Source organism: Podarcis filfolensis (assembly GCF_964270895.1).
Source record: "Podarcis filfolensis genome assembly, chromosome: 6".
Lineage (NCBI taxonomy): Eukaryota > Metazoa > Chordata > Lepidosauria > Squamata > Lacertidae > Podarcis > Podarcis filfolensis.
This window is the reverse complement of record NC_139609.1, coordinates 66345337-66359420: the sequence shown is the minus strand read 5'-3', so window position 1 is coordinate 66359420 and position 14084 is coordinate 66345337. Positions and strand designations below refer to the sequence as shown.

The window sequence follows — 14084 nt, the reverse complement described above, 5'->3', positions numbered from 1 at the left end:
TCTTACTGCTTCCCAAATCCAACTCCCTCCAACTTTGGCTGCTCTTGACAATGCTTTCCTTCTTTTTCATCTCAGGCATTAGTATTAGTATTTTGAGTCCTGTAAAATATAGGCAGGTTTTACTAAAACATATGAAAATTTAAGCCACAAAAGTATGTATGGAAAGAGTATTCCGTTTACAAGCTGCTGATCTAGCCTGTACTATCAGAGCTGTATCTCAGTAGGACCTTAGTTTCTTCCAAAAATAGAAGTCAGCTTGTGATAGGAGTTAAGTGATGCCATTGTGCTACTTCCTTTAGGGCTGTCAAAATTATTTCAAGCTGGTTATAATGTCTGTGTGTTTATAATCTCCAGCCCCCTCCATATCAACTGCTTCCTAATTTCTCACTGGTTTACAAAAGTACATGAGTTTAAATGGCAAAATACATGTAATGGCCAATCTTTTCTGTTATAAACAAGGCAATCTGGAAAATATTAATTTAAAAAATAGAGTAAAAATCAGTTGTCAGTCTTCAGGTATCATCAACCTGTCCTTTACCCTTCAGCAGTGAATGTCTAATCACTCTCTCTAGGACACTGATAATAGTGTGAGCAGGATTTCTTCCCTGCCTCAGTTGGAACGTGCATCTTATCTTGTGCTATCGCAAGTCTTGTGTCAATAATACAATGCCTTGGAACATATTTTGTTTTTCCTGAACTAATTGCAGGAACTGAGGAGTCTAAAAAAGAAACAATTTTCACTCTCCCACCCCACCCAAGACATGTCATAATTGGAATGGAAATTGCCCTCCCCAGTGTAACTAAGGACCTTAGAAAAAAGTTCCCGTTGGTGCCAATGGGACTTGTCCCCATCAAAGCTCCTAGTCACATAGGGGTGGGGTTGGGGGCAGAGGGCAACTCCATTCTGATAGCTGTTGGAAAGCAAAGTTCTGACATCAGGCGGATAAGACCTGAAATCAACTCCCTGATCAACCCTTAAACTGACCACATGGCACTGAATATGGCATATAATTTGTCTATCTCATCCCAGAAGAGGGATGAGGGAACAAGAGGGAATCAAAGTGCCATTTTGTACCCGGGTTGACTTACTCTCTTTGCATTCTCCCTCACACACCCTTCAGCCTAATTTACCACACAAAGTCTTTGAGGGGGGAAATGGAATACATGCTGCCCTGAGCTCCTTAAAGGTGCCCTACATACAGTACAAATAATGTGTAATCTGAAACCTGTAAATGCTAATATTGTGCTTTTGCAGAATTAATTTGGGAATCGTGTGTGTGCCTGTGTGTGTATTCACACAGCATGAACCACTTTTAGTGTTGTTTTTTTAATTCTGACAAGTCCATATATAATGGAGGAATTGACATAAGATCATGTGTGTTCAGTTATATATCTTGAACCAATTATTCCAGATTAGTGAGGGAGGTTTGTTTTAATGCCTTATTAAATATTCCTTAAAGTGCATATAAAATGACCAGACAAGAGGAAAAATGTTTATGAAGCTTTTGCAGTGAATAGCCATGGCAATATAATGATACCAGACTGTAACCATGACCATCTGTTTTGCTGTCTAATTAATACTGACTTGCAGTAGATTGGAATATGGATTTTCCATCAGGCTTTGCCTAATTGCTGCTCTTCAGCTACATCACTGCGCATTGTGCTGACATTCTATGTTTGTGCACATCCTCACTGTAAACATGGCCTGCAGGTTCTGAGTCCTGATCTTTCCCCTACACATTCCCCTATATTTAGTGGAAGGTGTAACAGTGCACCCATGGGATGCGGGTGGTGCTGAGTTCTAAACCACTGAGCCTCTTGGGCTTGCCAATCAGAAGGTCAGCGGTCCAAATCCCCACGAAGGGGTAAGCTCCCGTTGCTTGGTCCCAACTCCTGCCAACCTAGCAGTTAGAAAGAACACCAAAAGTGCAAGTAGATAAATAGGTACCGCTCTGGCAGGAAGGTAAACGACAATTCCGTGCTCTGCTCTGGTTGTGCCAGAAGCAGCTTAAGTCATGCTGGCCACACGACCCAGAAAAACTCTCTGCGGACAAACGCCGGCTCCCTCGGCCTGTAAAGCGAGATGAGCGCTGCAACCCCAGAGTCGTTCGCGACTGGACTTAACTGTCAGGGGTCCTTTACCTTTACCTTTTTATAACAATGCAAGGATTACATCTAGTGCTGGCCGAAGACATTTTGCTGCCTGAAGTGGAGCAAAAATCTCCTTAATCCTACTAGGGCCAAACACTTTAGTATCACAGCAGGGCAGGGCAGGATCAGTGCTGGCTTTTGTTTGTTTCAGAATTTATCAGAATTGAGAAAATATCTGAATATAAAACATAGATAATAAAATAGTATTAAAACACATAAATCAACAAGAATTAAAAACTATCTGATTTGAGAAGGCTTCTGAGAAAAGAAAAGTTTTCAACAGATATTGAAAACACTAACCAATATTGGGGTTGCTTCACTTTTGAAGAAAGGGAATTACAGAGAGCAGGTGCCACAGTGCTAAGGTCACATCATGCCTTACTGCAAAGGTGTATGTCACCATCAACAGATGCTCCTCCACAAATGTAAATGACTGGGGCAGTTTCTCAGATTCTGTTGTTCAGAATTGCATAGGGCTTTATGCACCGGTAGTATAACCTTGAACCTAGCTTAGTAGCAGATTGGCAGCCAGTGCATCACTATCAACAGAAGTGTCACATGTTCCTGATAAGATGCCCCAGAGAGCAACCATGCAGCAGTATTTTGTACTATCTGCAGCTTCCCAATCGAATGCAAGTGCAGACAAAAGATGGTATTTCTTCACACAGCCATGAGGACTATGCTGCCTTCACAGTCATAGGTAGTGTGCTTCTGAATGCCACTGGCTGGAGACCACAGGAGGGGTACATGCTATTGTACTCTAGTCCTGCTTGCAGGCTTCCCATTGGCCACTGTGAGAAGAAGATACTGGACTAGATGGGCCATTGGCCTGACCCAAGAAGCTCTTATTTTCTTAAGGGCAGCCTGATGTAAAGTGCATTAAAGTAATCCAGTCTAGAGGTTACCACTACATGGATCACTGTTGCCTAGCTATCCCTGTCCAGGAACAGTTGTAGCTAGCATACCAGCTAGTGTCCTAGTGACTAAAGACACTTGAGCCTTCAGTGACAATGCTGAATCTAGGAGCCCCCCCCCCCCAAATTACACACCTATTCTTTCCGGGGGGAGTGCAATCCCATTCAGAGCAAGCAACGACCAATTTCCCAGACCTGGAAACTACTTGCCCACATGGCCTTTTGTCTTACTTGGATTTAATTTCAGTTTATTGGCTCTCATCCAGACAATTATTATTGAGACTAGGGATTAATTTGTGACTTGCATGGCACCTCCTGATTCAGATGCTACAGACAAAGATCTATGTGTCATCCATGTACTAATGAAACTGTGCACCAAATAACTCCTCATGACCAACCCCAGTGGCCTCTTATAGATGTAGCATAGGGGGCAAAGTAGTGTCCTGTGGCACCCTACAAAACAACTCCCAGCAGCCCAAAGGGCAATTGCCCATGCCCTGGAATCAGTCCTGTAGGTAGGAGCAGCAGAGCCAGTGTAACACAGTATTCTGCACTCCCATCTCACAGAGCCAATCCAGTAGAATACTGTGGTCTATGGTATCAAAGGTCACTGAGAGATCAACAGGGTCACACCCCCCCATCTCTCTCCCTGTATATATGTACAGGCCTGAATTCAGATTGAAATGAATCTAGAAAATCAGTCTCATCCAAGAGTGCCTGCAGCTATGCCCTGACCACCCTCTATGATACCTTTCCCCAGAAAAGGTGTATCAGCAACAGGGTGGCAATTGTGAAGAACCCCAAAAGGGCATTTCACCATAGATATTATGAATGGTTAAAAAGGAAAACCACTCAAAGAGGAATGAAATTAACGCTGTATTTATGTTTGACAATAAAATGTTTGAAATCTGGCCCATACTTCTAGAAAAGGTAGATTTTCACTTGCTGTGCAGGTGAATACCTGTAGATGCTTTGTTTTCGTTATCAAATCCACTCAAATATCTCTTGCATCAAATTTCTAGTTATTCCCATCCTCCCCCACAATTTACCCCAGGACAATAAGATTATCATCATAATATTTGCATATTATTATTTGCCTGGCTCAGGAAGCAGGATCGGTTTCCAGCTCATGCTCTTAGTCAGAAAATAAGCAACTTAATTTGTTTTGTTTTACCATCACAGCTCTTTTAATAAGAAAAATACCACCATGGTTCCCTCCACAACCCCTTTGAGGTTCTGATCCAACTAAAATGAGTCACTTCTAAAATCCAATGAGAACATTTAAACTAAGTTTTTCCCAACTAAATTTTCCATTGTTTCGAATGGGACATGCAGCACAATCCTGCACATGTTTACTCAGAAGTAAGTTCCATTGTGTTTAGTGGGCCTTACTCCTAAGTAAGTATGCATAGGATTGCAGTCTTAGTCACATGCAAACTTACTCAGAAGCCCCACGGTGCTCAGTTTCATCAAATATGAGTTAATCGTAAACTCATATTTGTATAAAACTTTCAAGTGCAACCCAAAATGGTACATACCCTCTCCCTACCTGTCCTTTGTTCTCTGCCATGTCGGCTATTTATATTTAGCTCCTGATCCAGTATGAAACTCAGCACCTCTCAGGAATGGCAAGAATTTGCTAAATTCCTCCATCACCAATTTCTGATGATAGTTTTGGGTTTTGTTTTTTTTTACAATATAAGATACTTCACCTCATACAGAGTAAGAACAGAAGAGCCCTCCTGGATCATTGTGAATAGAAAAGTTTTTGCTGTGCCCAGTTAATTGAATCAGCAGGTATATTGCCATTCATCTGTCTGCAGACTGCCAGCATGTGATCTACAAACAGTTTGTTGAGTTGTGAAACACATTTGCTCAACGCAAGCATTGGCAGACAAGCTTGACATCACTGATTATCAGAATGACACTGAAATGTTTTTTTTAAAAAAATAGAAACTACTAAACATGTGTACTACAACACACTATGTTTTAGCTGCCTGTGAAAAGTGATTGAAAACTGCAACTGTCCTAGAATGTGGCCGCCAAGTTAATAAATGAACCTGGCCACTTACCAGCAATACTGGCTGAAGGTTAGTTTCTAGTAGAAGTGTGCATCAGACCCAGACAAGCCCTGAATCCCAAATTGAAGTGGGACATTTTAGACAGATTTGAGGCTTGGCAGGGTCTCTCTGAAGTGCCCCAACTGAAGCAGAGCTCTACAAAGTAGTTCGGGACCATTTGGCTTTGGGGACCTTTAAAAAACTGTGAAGATAGGCTTAACTTTTTGCAGACACACTTTTGCAGACATCCTGTGAAAGTAGGGGTGACTTTTATGTCAGGCTGGAGGGACGGGAGTTGGAGAACTTTTTTGTGATTGGCAGCTTCTAATCAGAGGGAATGATTGTACCAAGTCTCTTCCACCAGTATTTTGGCACAGTAATATATCACCATGTTCTTTTTCCCAGGCTGATGAGGAACCATTAATGAGTACTTTTGGGGTTTGGTCAGTCAACCAGCTACAAAGCCACCTAAGAGTTACCTTGTTCAACCCATATTTTACCAACTTCCTCGCAATAATATGCTGGGGGACTTTGTCAAGAGGCTTACTGAAATCAAGAGGCTTACTGAAATCAAAAGGCTTACTGAAATCCACATCATTTCCCTGATCCACCAAGTTTGTAATTCCATCAGAATATAGCTCAGAGTGGACTGACCTTGAACAGTAGCCACAGAATGTTGACTATCAGTTGGGAAACAGAAGTGGAGGACAGGGATAGGAGTATCCCATATGTAAGTGTGTGACTGACTAGAATCCTGAAAAGGAGTTCTCAGTACTGCATTGATTTGTTACAGGGTTCTATTTGTGTGGTTGCGATACTCTTTCTTGCATTACCTATGACATCATATCAGCATGTGAGGCATTTCCTACATGTTTAATTGTGGTCTGTCTAGATAAACTGCATACTTTACATCAAAGCACGAAACCATGTAAAAGTAAAGCTGTTACTATACAGAGGGAAGAAGAAGAAAAAAAGATTATTTAATTATGCATCAGCTTCCTTCAGCCTAAATGCCTGGAGCAAAGTAAGTGAATCATACATATCACTTTTGCTCTGCTGGCAGCACATTTGATGTAATATCTTAGAGTCACTTTGCATTGAGCAAAAGTGGGAGTTCCCTCTGCTCAGCAGAAAGTGTTAGCTATAAAACTTTGGAGTAATATAATTTGGAGTCTATTGCTTTTATTTATTTCATTCCTGGTTACGCCAAATAGCAACTTGTCCTTGCTATGATATTACTGATAGGAATGTGAGCACGTATCTGCCTTAAAATACAGTAAGTAAATTGTGTAATATGTAAATCTGGCTACCATGATCAAAGACAACAAGGGATAGTACACAACTGTATCCACAAATAAAGTGGACTTTTATTTTTGCGTCTCCCAGATATTTGCCAGAAAGTTGGGGGACCCTCTGAAGTAGATTGGAGGGCACGAGGATTCCATGGAGGAATGAATGGGGAAGTCTGCTCACATGACATTGGATATCACCTATGGGTTTCCAAGAAGCATACCAGCATGTTTTGAGAAAGCAGAGCTATATCATATTGTTTCTACCTGTGGTCATAGGTTTGTCACAGTAATTCTAAGTGGTCTCTTGACATAGAACTGAAAACCTTTCCTTAGCTTATTTCAATTTGGGTCTGTGACTTTTGTAGTTATTTATGTTCTCAGGGACATAAGATGGACACAGGAAATGATGGACAGATACGGATTGGGGATATAGTTATTCTTGATTCTCTGGAATATTTGGGTGGCTTTTGTTACCATTCACCATGGCATCCTTCTGAGCTATCTTGTCTGCATTGGACTGTGAAGTCCTGTGTTTCAGTGGCTCTGGTCCTTTTTGTCTGGTTGGTCTCAGAAAGGGATGCTGTTTCCCATAAACTTTGGCATGTGGACCCCCACAGTGATCCATCTTCTCCCCCGTGCTATTCATCATGTACATGAAATTGCTGCATGAAGTTAGAGCTTTGGGAGGTTGATAATACATGTCTCTATCTCTCTTCTCCATTTGATCAGAGGGAGTGGGCAGGTTAGGTCCTAAAGCAGAGCTGGAACACAGTGATGGGCTAGCTGTGGGTGAACAAGCTGAATCTGAATCCAGACAAGATGGAAGAACTGTTGCTTAGTTTCTGTTGATCCAGGGATAATTGTACAGACTGTGGCTACGTGGCTATGTACACACAACATTTTGTTCCAGAATTGATGGAGACTGAATACTTGTTTTTTTTCTTTGTAGTCCACAAACAATCTAGATCTATTACATATGTTTCCATTGAAATGTGCTTATTGAGAAACTGGTTTCATTTAGAAAATAAAAGCTCATTGCAGATTCATTCTGTATTACCCTACAGTGGTAATACATTTGAAAACAGATAGAGACACTCATGTCTAATGATGTTGTGGGTGGCCTTTTACCAAGATCACAATCACCACATCCTACTTCATTCACTTGGGGCATATGCAGGGAGGAAAAGATGTGGATAACCTAATCAAAGAGAGGGTTTTCAAACACATATCAAATAACCACTCCCATCCTTATAGATGGTAGGGTCTAGAATCAGTATAGATTGAAAGCAGTACTTTGAGAACAAACCATAGTCTGTCATGTTTTGATTTGCCTTAATTGCATTTGAGGAAGCTAATATTTTTCTGATTTGGAGAGTATATTATAACAAAAGTTGTTGAATTTTTGAAACATTGCATTTTGTTACATAGAAATTTCCACTATTCATAGGAGTTCTTTTTTATGCTAGCTGGATATTAGGACTATTGCCATTGACAACACTGTTGTTTCAATATAAGTAAATAGGTAGTTTTCCCCAGAGTTAATGATATCACACTGAGGGATGTGATATCATTAACTCTGGGCACACAGTGAATTACAAGTAGTACTCTGTAATATTAAAACTCTGCATTTGAGCAATGCTATTAATGATGTCAAATCCTGCAGTATTTCCTGCCCATCATATGGACCTTAACCCTTAGTAGGAAGAGTTCCAGGCTTTCCTGTATATTAGTATGAGCATATCTCAGGCTCTGACTTCTGGCCAGAGCCTAGTACAGTTTGGCAGTATACAAGTCCTTTTTCCAAACAAAGTAAATGGTAACATCAGCTACTATCTGGCCAGCCTGCGCTCTGAATTCAAAGAAGAGTGTGTTCTATGAGGTGGAGCTTGGTTGTGTTCAGAGCCTCTTGTTGCAATGCAGCTGTGTGACATAATAGTATCTCAGGACATGTCTGCAAAGTAATTTCACTGCAAAGTGATTTGGAAAAAGGACAAAGCTGAGACTGGGAGGGGGCAGGTAGCTTCTTTCTCATTCCATAAGCATGAATGCTGCCTTGCAAACTTCTTGACCTTATCCTATGATCCACCCAAATCTCCTATCTTTGATATGCACAGACAAGAACAAGCTGAAGTCTTCTGTGATTGTAGACTATGGTATCTGATGCACATTGGATAACCTTCAAAACTATTGTGCAGATGCATCTTTAGTCAGATTGTTGTTTTTTTCTATTCTCTTTCATAGAACCATAATCAAAGATGGAAGAGACCTCAAAGATCATGTAGTCCAATCCCCCCACTGATGCAAGACACTCACTACTACAGCATTGCTGGTAGGTGGTCATCCAGGCTCTGCTTTAAAAAAACCCAACTATAACAAAGGAGAGTCTACCACCTTCTGAGGCAGCCTGTTCCACTGTCAATCAGCTTGTGCCACCAGGAAGTTTTTCCTAATGTTTACTCTAAATACTTTTGCTTGTCATTTGAATCCATTGGTCCATGTACCACCATCTGAAGCAACTGAAAACAAATTAGCTCCATCATCTGTGGAAGTTTCTGCAGGTCATGAAGGGCAGAGAGAAAAACACTAGTTACACAATTTGATTTCGGGACAGACTAGCACTTATTAACTGGGAAATATTTGTTTAGGTTCTGGGGAATGTGACTGCTTTTTCAGTTCATAAATAACACTACATATTAGCAGTAACCTTAATGTGACCTCTCCTCTCAAATGATTCTCTGCAAGTTCATTTGCAAACTATATTCTGTCAAATCCCTTTCCATTTTGAAAGGCCTGAACATAGGCCAGATAAAGCCAGAACTAAAAAGATCCCTGTCTTGTGAGAAGTGTTTGGCTTTATTTGCCCCTTCTCAAGCCTAAGACTGCAACCCATAGCTACTTTCCCTCCCTCTGATTAGTACAGCATGCTAAACAACTGAATATCAGAGATGAAAACCTCTGCTGAGCAGTGCACAAGATTCCAGGGAACTAGGGTTTGTGTTTCCTTCAGAAATGAGGCACAATGGATACTATAGTGGTTTGTTTACACTATATGGTTTATTTACACATCTCTATAACCTGAGCCTACTTATGGAAGAAGGTCAGTGCATCAATATTCCAAGAAGGTTCTGTCCCTCTCATAAGCACATCATTGCTTTCAAGAACAGATATCAACATATCTCTCTCTCCAGCATACTGCTTATTACCATCAACCTACCTTTTCTAAAACTCTGGTATTGTCTTTTAAACTAACTCTCAGTTGAAGGAGGTAAGCTTCCTAACGGATCATTAGGAAATTAGCTTTTACATGTATTGATGGCCTAGTATTAAACGGGGTAGCTGATACACCATTTAGGAAGGTGTTCTAGGTTAAATAACTCTTCACATATGCCAGTTCCACAGGATTAACATTGACTAATGCAAATCTAGAATAGCACCTATAAATCTATTATTATTATTATTATTATTATTATTATTATTATTATTATTATTATTAGAATTTATATACCACCCTTCATCCAAGGACCACAGGGCAGTTTACACCATATAACTCTATAACTATACTGTAGCTAAAATGGGGTATATGATTGAGAGAAGGAGAATAAGGGACTGTACTGTTGTAATAATCTGAAAACCCTTTTAGAAGACATCTGAAGGCAGCCCTGTTTAGGGAAGCTTTCAATGTTTAACAGACCACTGTATTTTAATATTTTGTTGGAAGCCGCCCAGAGTGGCTGGGGAAACCCAGCCAGATGGGCGGGGTATAAATAAATAATAGTAATAATAATTAGATAAAAAGAATACCCTTGTTCTAGTACAAGATGGTGAGGGAAGGTGTCAGCCAAAGACTAGGAAAAAGCCACTCCAGAAGTCCATAGCTTCCACTTCCCTTTTTAATTGTTATCCATCCATCCCCTTTTCATTAGTGTATTCCATGGGCAAGAAAACAAACTGTTTTGTGAGGTCTATAACAGCTGCCTTCCCTCCAGAAAATGAGAACACCCACTCTCCCCTGTTCTCCATTTTGTCTCCCAGGAACTGAGAAGGTCCTGTCAAAACATGGATTATATTCAAGCCTTTCTCTCCTTAGCTTCCTTCCTTGCTTCACCCCTCTTTGAGAGTCATGAACCAGGCAACAGCGGATGGCCTGTTCTGGGCTTGTCACCTTCACACTGAATCCAGTGTAGAAGGAAAGGTATTTCTGGCTTGATTGGGCTCCCTCTTGGTTTCTGATTAGACTTTAGCTAACACAGCTGGAAGCCTTTGTGAATGAACTAACTGTGTTGGAGAAACAAAGAGGTTCTCGTGGGCTATGTCATGACCTCACAATAGAGTAGTTAGCACTTACATAATGCCATCTTTTTGCAGCAGGGAAGGGTACACATTTGTGCTTGGCTGTTTCACAGAGAAAGTAATAAGCATGGTATGCGTAAGATAAAGGTCCTCCAAAGTAACTAGGAGGATGCAGGAAATGGTCTAGAGTGGGGACCTTAGGTGATGGAGGTAACCCACTCATAACATGCTTTGTTTGTTTTCACTTGGTTTTCCATTGTGAAATTGCTGCAGGTTTAGATTGGGTTGTATACATATAGGTAGAAATCCAGCATTTGACTTTTCCTTGTCTTATGGAACATTTCAGAAGTGGAAATCAGCAAAGCCCCACGATGAATGCACTGTGTGCTGATGGGTCTCAAACACTCACTGAGTTAGGGACTTCCCCTGCATGTGAAGGTAGGCTGTGATAGATTGAGCAGATGAGACCAATAGTGGATCCAACTGTCAAGATGGCAGTTTGTGTACATGCTGTGGAAGAAAATGAGGGGCAGATGGGACTCATCAACCTGGGAAGGTAGCCCACCTAGGAGAAGGAAAACTCTGATCCTAAACCTCAGGATCTAAACCTTTTCTTTCAGGAGAAGAAAAGGCTAAAGAGTCACCCTACACATATCCAGAGTGGAATCCCTAAGACAGTTAGATGGCGCCATGTATGCCTCTTTCAGGCAATTTCTGCAGCTGGGCTGGTGCCAACCGTATTGCTCTGCTTTCATATGAACCACATCAGGGTGGCTGAGAGGGGGTGGGTCTCCATACACACTGCTCAGGCTTGCACCTCAGGGAGGTCACTTCAGTGCTCCTAACGCAGCAATGTGACTTCACCTCTGGAGGTGTACTCCAGTGTACTCGAGATAGACAGATGCCAGAAACAACATGTACTTTTAGTTGAGATTACTGCATTTTATGGGGTTGGAGTAGATGACCCTTTGGGGTCCCTTCCAGCTGTACAATTCTATGATTCTGTGATTCCTAGACTGAACACAACTAGTTCTAAGCTTCTGTGCCAAGCTTAGAAAGTGAATGACTTGTGAATATCTTCTTCTTCTTCTTCTACAGCATCTCACTTCCATTTGTGGATATACACCACTTCAAGTTCTCTCCAGCATTCTCTTTTGTTTGCTTCCTGTGAGTAGATTCCTGTGAGCACCTGCATATGCCTTAAGTATTTAAATAGGGCAATACACGTATTTCTAAAAGAAAATACCATATGCAATTAAATACCATATGCAATTAAAAGTTGAACATATAGACAAATAAAGAGGGTTGTTTGAGGTCATTATTTATCATCTTATATTTGGAGGAATGTATCGACTAAAATATGTGGCTGCAGGTTATACAACAGGGTGAAGTCAGGACCTGCTTAATGAATCCTTCAGCAATTATAATTTACAATAAAATGGCTACCCTTGATTACACACTCTAAAACTGGTGCGCCATTTTAAAATTTGTGACAAAGGCCTAACCCAAAGTATTCATTGCACAGAGTAAATGCTACTGAGATTTGGATCTCTTCATCTGTTTGATGTACACAGTGAGTAAAATGTAAAGTAACATGTAATTCAAGCTTTCATTAGATTTTCCCTGTTACCTTTTTTCCAACACAGCAAGTGTATTTCAGAATTGTAACATGAGGCAACAAAGAAAGAATTCATTTAGTAGAAAAAGCAACCCCCTCATATGGGTAGCAGACCTCTCTCATTTAAAAACAGGAAAGAATCTCCTTGAAGTAACCAAACAAAAGAGGGAATGCCTCTACTATGAAGGAGACATACTGTTTGTCATGAAGTTAGGTTTTGGAGTTTTCTTCTTGATCACCACGATTCATTGTCACTATATGGTGCATGCTGGGTTGAGTGAGTTTGTACGTACCTCTCAACTAATGTGAGTCTTTGAAATGAAAATTAGTGTCAAAGCAGTAATATTTTTCCAACGAACTTCCCCCCAAAAAAATCTTACAAAGAGTGTGTGTGTGCGCGCCCCAGGAACATGGGGTTGAGGATGAAAGTTGGGGTGCAAAAGGGGTTGCAGAATAGGAGGTGGTTGTGACTTCATAATTGGCCAGAAGGTAAAAAGGGTTCTTAGCAGTCATGTTGTTTAAGAGAAAGAAAGCGGGCATTATAAAACTTGCCATGCCTGAGCCTACAGCTACTCAACTCATTGCCTCCAGTAATGTAAGAGAAAGCTGGCAACAAGGAAGGAAAAGCCTTCTATGTGGAAAGGGGTGGTTTGTGTGCAAGAGAATACTTTAAAAGGAAAAAATAGACCTCTTCAGACAATTTCAATAATAGGTAGTTCCTGTCTGTAGCCTGCAGGCTTTTATAACCATGTGATTAAATATTTTAATTTATTTATTTTTTAAGAAATATTTATTAAATTTTAACATATACAAGAAAAATGAAAAACACACAAACAATAAAAAATTACAATAAAAAAGAAAAAGAAAAAAGAAAATAAGAGCATTTTAAAAACAAAAACATTTTAAATAGAAAAAAAGAGAAAAAGAAAAATCCCTATTTTCCTGACCTTATCTTTCGTTTGCTTATTTCCTTGACTTCCTCACACCTCCCTTTTTGTATTCTAGTTCCATAATTAGTTCAGCAAATTCTTTCCACCTTTCTCAAATTTTTGAATAATTTATCTTAACAATCTACCTTAATTAATTAACTCGGCAGATCCTTACCATCTTTCACCATATTTTGTTATTCAATTTACCTTAACTTATTTAACCTTATCTTACCATAAAGTACTTTAACACTTAAAAACTTAATACTTATTTACATAACTCCTTAAATCTTTTAATAATAATAATAAATAATAAATTTTATTTATATCCCGCCCTCCCCAGCCGAAGCTGGGCTCAGGGCGGCTAACAACAATAAAACAATACAAAAGTACAACACAAACAACGCTCTAAAATCATTCATTATAAAATTAATTAAGTTCAAGCCACTGGCCACTATTGGGCCAGAGCTCCGCGAAGATTGCCGAGGGAGGGAGTCAGGCTGTGCCCTGGCCAAAGGCCTGGCGGAACAGCTCTGTCTTGCAGGCCCTGCGGAAAGATGTCAAGTCCTGCAGGGCCCTAGTCTCTTGTGACAGAGTGTTCCACCAGGTCGGAGCCACAGCCGAAAAAGCCCTGGCTCTAGTTGAGGCCAGCCTAACTTCTCTGTGGCCTGGGACCTTCAAGATATTTTTTTTGAAGACCGTAAGTTTCTCTGTGGGGCATACCAGGAGAGGCGGTCCCGTAGGTACGAGGGTCCAAGGCCGTATAGGGCTTTAAAGGTTAAAACCAGCACCTTAAACCTGGCTTTCTACTAAAGCCAAATAGTTTCATTCCA

The 14084-nt window shown here is 40.5% G+C and overlaps 1 protein-coding gene across 3 annotated transcripts in view; it reads left to right on the top strand.

The window, feature by feature from the left end:
* Positions 1 to 14084, top strand: part of NGF (nerve growth factor) — a 54777-nt gene that overhangs the window by 19880 nt on the left and 20813 nt on the right. Inside the window, exon 2 of one of the 3 annotated variants that reach the window (XM_083617615.1) lies at positions 8659 to 8746. The exons of 1 other annotated variant lie outside the window; for it this stretch is intronic. The gene's annotated coding sequence lies outside the window, so the exon portion shown is untranslated. Of the gene's footprint in view, positions 1 to 8658; positions 8747 to 11852; positions 11875 to 14084 lie in introns of those variants that run through there. One more of the 3 variants, XM_083617616.1, reaches the window with a different exon arrangement.